The sequence below is a fragment of the Mustela putorius genome, unplaced genomic scaffold, assembly GCF_011764305.1.
Source record: "Mustela putorius furo isolate JIRA1106 unplaced genomic scaffold, ASM1176430v1.1 tig00000430_pilon_pilon_pilon, whole genome shotgun sequence".
NCBI lineage: Eukaryota > Metazoa > Chordata > Mammalia > Carnivora > Mustelidae > Mustela > Mustela putorius.
In genome coordinates this window covers 8,977,914-8,983,663 of record NW_025421377.1, presented here as the reverse complement: position 1 = coordinate 8,983,663, position 5,750 = coordinate 8,977,914, and the positions used below count along the sequence as shown (strand labels likewise).

General features: G+C 42.3%; 1 pseudogene; it reads right to left on the bottom strand.

The window, feature by feature from the left end:
* Positions 1–2,931: 2,931 nt before the first annotated feature.
* Positions 2,932–5,121, bottom strand: LOC101691674 (annotated as a pseudogene).
* Positions 5,122–5,750: the final 629 nt, after the last annotated feature.

The window sequence follows — 5,750 nt, the reverse complement described above, 5'->3', positions numbered from 1 at the left end:
GGTGTACCCAGGACCTCTCCCTTCTGCCCTAAAGAAGCATGGTGACCCCTCACCATGGAGAAAGACTATAGTAAGAGGGCATGAGGCCAACACGCCGAGGAAGCAGAGACGGAAGACTCAGAGCATCTTGGTAAAAGTTGACATTCTGGGCTAGGGCTGAGGGATCCCTGTTTCCTGCCTTGCCAAGGTTTAGGCTTAGTTGGTCAACTTTTCCTTTGATTTTGTGAGCTGGCCCACTGTCCATTCAATATTCCCCACTACACACCTTTTTTTTTTTTTCTTATAGCACTGGGAGTTGTGTTGTTATCACATAAACTCTTCTAATAAATTCAAGCAATTTGGAAACATATAAAGTAAAAGGGTCTCTCTCTTTTAGTCTCATTCTTTTTTTTTTTTTAAAGATTTTATTTATTTGACAGAGATCACAAGTAGGCAGAGAGAGGAGGAAGCAGGCTCCCTGCTGAGCAGAGAGCCCGATGCGGGACTCGATCCCAGGACCCTGAGATCATGACCTGAGCCGAAAGCAGAGGCTTTAACCCACTGAGCCACCCAGGTGCCCCTCTTTTAGTCTCATTCTTCTCTTATCCGCTCCTTCTACAATGACATGGAAGGCTTTTATAGTCAGAAAGAACTAATAATAATGATTTCAATAAATGATTTAAAAAAAGATTCACCAGTGTAAGAATGTGTTAAAAGAATTTTGCTGCAGTATTGGTTTTATGACATTTAACTGTTAATTCTTCTATGCTTTTTTGTGTAAACTTTTGTCTATTATCTTAAAGCATATATATACTTATATATATCTCCTATAAACTTGTTTTTCTTTTTAATATTAGGTTTATTTTTATATTAATATATGTAGTTTCTTCTTTTTATTTAATTTTGTTATTTTTTTGAGTTTATTTATTGAGAGAGAGAGAGAGCGCGCGTGCCTGCGTGACAGGGATGGGGGAGGGAGAAGCAGACTCCCTCCTGAGCAGGGAGCCCTATGCAGGGTTCCATACTAGGATCCTGAGACCCAAGATCATGACCCAAGCTGAAGGCAGTTGCTCAACCGACTGAGCCACCCAGGCACCCTGTAGTTTCTTTTTTCTTAAAGCTACATAGTACATTATATTATTGTGCTATTATTTATCTAGTCTCAATTGAGCTGTATTTGGATTGTTTATTAGGATTTTCTTGGTTGAAAGTGGAAAAACCCCAACCTCAATGAGTCTAATTAAAGGGAGAAGCGGTTCCTGGATACAGCAGAATGACTAAGCACATGGGCTCAAAGTCACATACCTGCATTCATTGAGCAAGTTATGATTTAGCTTTCTTTCCTCCTCTATAAAGTGAGGATGATAACAGTACCTATTTCACAGTGTTGTTGTGAGGAGAAAATAATACATGTCAGGTGCTTAGCACACCTGAAACATTGGCTATTTTATAGAAAACCATACCTTTAAAAAAAATCAGCCTGCTTTTTTGACTTACCCGGCCCTATAACGAGGTATGATGTATATTTTCCCAAGTCATTACATAGAGATCTACTTCCTTTGAAAAAGAACTGCATTATCTTCTATTGTATGGGCATACCAGAATTTACTTACAATTCCCTAGTGATGGACATTTAGGTTGTCATTTCCCACCATAACAAATAATGTGTCAGTGCCATTTTGGTACATGTATCCTTCTTTATTTGTGCAAGCAATCTTTAGGATAAACTTACAAGATTGGGATTACTTGGTTAGAAGACAGGCAGATTTAAAATGTTGAAAGAGGGGTGCCTGACTGGCTTAGTTGGTAGAGCATATGACTCTTGATCTTGGGGCTGTGAGTTCAAGCCCCATTTTGGGTGTGGAGACTACTTAAAAAAAATGTTGAAAGAGACTGCAAAATTTCTTTCTGCAAAGGTTATACTTATTTATGTGCCTTTTTTGTGGTAAAGGGAGTGCCTGGTCTTTTTTCACTTCCATGGTTGTGTAATCGAGGCAGTACTGCCCCAAAGATGCTCAGAGTCATATTACAAATTCAGATTTGTGACCCTTTATTAAGTAATTCCTTAAAAAATATTCTCTTAAAAATATTCTGATTATAAAAATGATATGTCGTCATTAAGTTACCCAAAGTGAGCAGTGAAAAGAATAATAGTACAAGTGTATGGAGAGTTCCAGAATAGAAGCTCCCAGAGGTTAGAGAGCTTGCCAGTCTTACTCATCATGGTATCTTCCGTGCTTGAGACAGTGCCTAGCACAGCGTGTATCTGTTGACTGAAGGAATGTTTGGGAGGCCTCATGAAATAATGACAACAAAACCACTAACCTCCCTGAATTTCCTTCCTTCGCCCCAAAAGGCAAGACAATTCAAACACACAGCTCACGCCGCACAAGAGAAATAAGCTTTTGGATTCCTGCCCAACAGTGAATTTCATTTGTGTCCTTACGTTACTCTGAAAAAGAGAACAGCATTAAATGCCCAAGTAATCTTGAACAATTCTAGGAGCATGTCTTAAACCTGGTTTAGGACTTTTTTTTTTTTTTAATTAAGTATCTGCTCATCCACTGCTGGATGCCATAAACATTTGCGGGTTTCTATTATGTGCTGGGCACTGGTGTACAATGATGAATAAAACATGCCTCTGCCCATTGCGGCCTACAGGATCGCTCTTGTAAGTTTCTCTGAGAAGAGAGCACACAAAAAAGGGCACCAGGTGCAAGCATGTTAAATAAAAATGTGTATTATCCCTGATCAGAGACTTTGAGATGTTATATTTAAGAGTTTAATATTCAGTAGACTTTTTTGATAAAGCTGTGTGGGTTTAGGCATTATTATTTTTCGTGTATGCATAATACTGGCCATTTGCAATCACCACTAACTGGATCATTTAAATGACCAAATTCCACAATTCCCATAGGTCATCTCTATAGAAGGAAGTTTTATTTTTCTCTGTTGAAAATGGTTAAAGGTCTACATGTATTTTTTTGTTTTCGGGTAGAATTTAATCTTTATTTACAGGACACTGCAAGACAGGAGATTCCATATAGAAATCAGAAACCCACTTAGAGGGCAGCTTCCTACAGTTTGTACAGTTTGGAACTGGTCAAATAGATTTTTGTTGTAAAAAGTGCTACAATAACAAACACATTTAAAAAGAGTTCTTAGAAGAGAAACAGTAAGACAAACTTCTACCAAACAGAGCACATAACAACTTTCTGCCTCAGCTGTATGATCTAGAAGTTAAAGTTCCCAGGAGTGCGACCCTGAACTTGGGACGGATGGCCTTCAGAGATAGTTTCTGGCACAGCATTCTGATCTTCCTCTCCCACTACAGAGAAATCCTTCTCAATCAAGTTTAAGGAAGCTTTGTACACAGACTCCTTTTCATGGTTTTGTAGAGCCTCAGTTTTGTCCAAACCTCCACATTCTTCAATCATTATACTAGGTTTCTCAGTTTCACCTAGTTTCTCAGCAGCCTGAAAGATGTTGGAAATGGCATCCAGAATGACCAGAATAATTTTGGTATTCTTTGCAGTTAAGAGGTTCATCAACAGTTCTATTATGCTACAGTGAATGAGGTATACAATCTGTTCAACTGTCCCACCACTTGTATAGCTGGTCACAGCCCAGACAGCTTCCTTTTGTGTCTTAAAGTCTGCCTTAGAGAGAACACCAATGAGGAATGGGACGGATCCATGATTCACGACTTGCTGGATCTGATCCTCATGGCTGGCTGTAATGTTTGATGTTGTCCACGTGACTTCCTTCTGAATATTAGTTTTCTAGCAGGGTTCGCGAGCACGCTGGGAAAGACAGCAAGTGCTCCTGCATCTAGTACAACCTGAGTGTTCCTCTGTCCCAGTGACAAGATTTCCTATGGCTCTTAGTGCAGGAGTCACAGTGGGCAATTCAGTAGCTCCTAGAAACTTCACAAGCTGGGGCACAACTCCTGTTTTCCCAACCGTTTCAGTCCGTTCATTTGGACCATCAGGAAGGCAGGAGATGGCCCAGCAGGGATCTGCTAATACTTCTGTATCATCATGATGCAGGAGACGAACTGAGGTGGTACGAATCTGCTCAACAGCATCTAAGGGGCGTGCAGGATTCTTGTTGCTACAAAGGTTTGTGTCCGAGGAAGGTTATGGTCGTAGCCACATGCTAAAGACAGATGACGTATCAGGAACTTCAAGGAGAGCCAGTAGCGGGCCAACTGCACCGTACTGGATAACCTCTCAAAAACCTGCGATGTTGGGGCGCCTGGGTGGCTCAGTGGGTTAAGCCGCTGCCTTCGGCTCAGGTCATGATCTCAGGGTCCTGGAATCGAGTCCCACATCGGGCTCTCTGCTCAGCGGGGGGCCTGCTTCCTCCTCTCTCTCTGCCTGCCTCTTTGCCTACTTGTGATCTCTCTCTGTCAAATAAATAAATAAAATCTTAAAAAAAAAAAAAACCTGCGATGTTTCCTAGAGCCCAGACAGCTTGTTCACCGATGTGGGCGTGGGAAGATGCCAACAGGGAAAGGAGTGCTGGGCTAGCACCTCCATCTGCCGCAGCCTTGGTCTGTTCTGATGGCCCGGAAGCAATGTCAGTGGGAGGCCAAGCAGATTCATACTGAACAGGACTACCATCAGTTCTGCCCACAAATTTTGGAATCAATCCAGCCCGGATTATGTTGTATTTTTCCCTAGGAAGCAGTTTCCTAGCAGCTTGAGTAGCCTGGAGTTGGCTTTCCACATTGTTGCTATTTATGCCCTTGACTGTCATCAACAGACCGTTCTACAGTGCCCTGGGTGTTGGCGGGTTTCCTGCAGTGGAGGGGTAGCATCATCGGGAAACGAGCTTATGTTTCTCCTTTTCAGCATCTGGTCATCCTTCTTAGCTGTCCTCAGCGCCACGTGAACTTCTCTCTACGCCGCCTCGTTTCTGTACTGTCTTTCCACTTGTTCTTGAACCCGTTAAGGTGGGCAGCTGATGAATTAGCATTCTCGTTGGTGGACATGGTTATGAGACAAAAGGAGAAAGCTACACAGCCGGCTCAGGTGTCCACTGGAGGCAGTCTGGGGTGTCCTGGCTGCGGGTCAGTTGCCCTCAAAATGTCCACCACCGATCACCCCAAAGATGGTATCTACATGCATTTTTTTAAAAAAGTAGACTCTGTGCCCAGCATGGCACCCAACACAGGGCTTGAACTCAGTACCTAAATTGAGATCAAGAGTTGGACGCTGAGCTGACTGAGTCACCTAGATGCCCCATCTACATTTTTAAAAAAGTGACATACAGGAAGTAGGTGGCCTGTGGGACTCTCTCTCTGTAGAATAAAGAGATCTACGGGTCAAAGAAATGGAGAACTACTGTTCCAGGGCTCTTTGGAAATAGCCTCTTAGTCACAAGGTCTCCAAAGAGAATAAAGGATCATCAGATAAAGCCACAGAGTGACCTTGAACTTCCTCTAAGCCCATTCCAGTTCTTAGCCACGACTCACTCTGACACCATATGTTTGTATTTATGTTGTATTGTACACACATCTAGATGATACAGACAAGAATTAAGATAAAGAAGAAAAGGAACGTGGAGAAATGGACTCCTTCTCAGCTAGTTCTGGCTTGCCCAGATCTGTGCCTTTGTTTCTATCTTCTCCAAAGTGGGGAGGAAGCAACATATCTACACAGCATTTAGAAATATGACACACCACACTGGATCATTTAGACTGCCAAATTTCCAAATTCTGGGGACCCTGGGGGGCTCAGTCGTTAAGTGTCTGCCTTCAGCTCAGG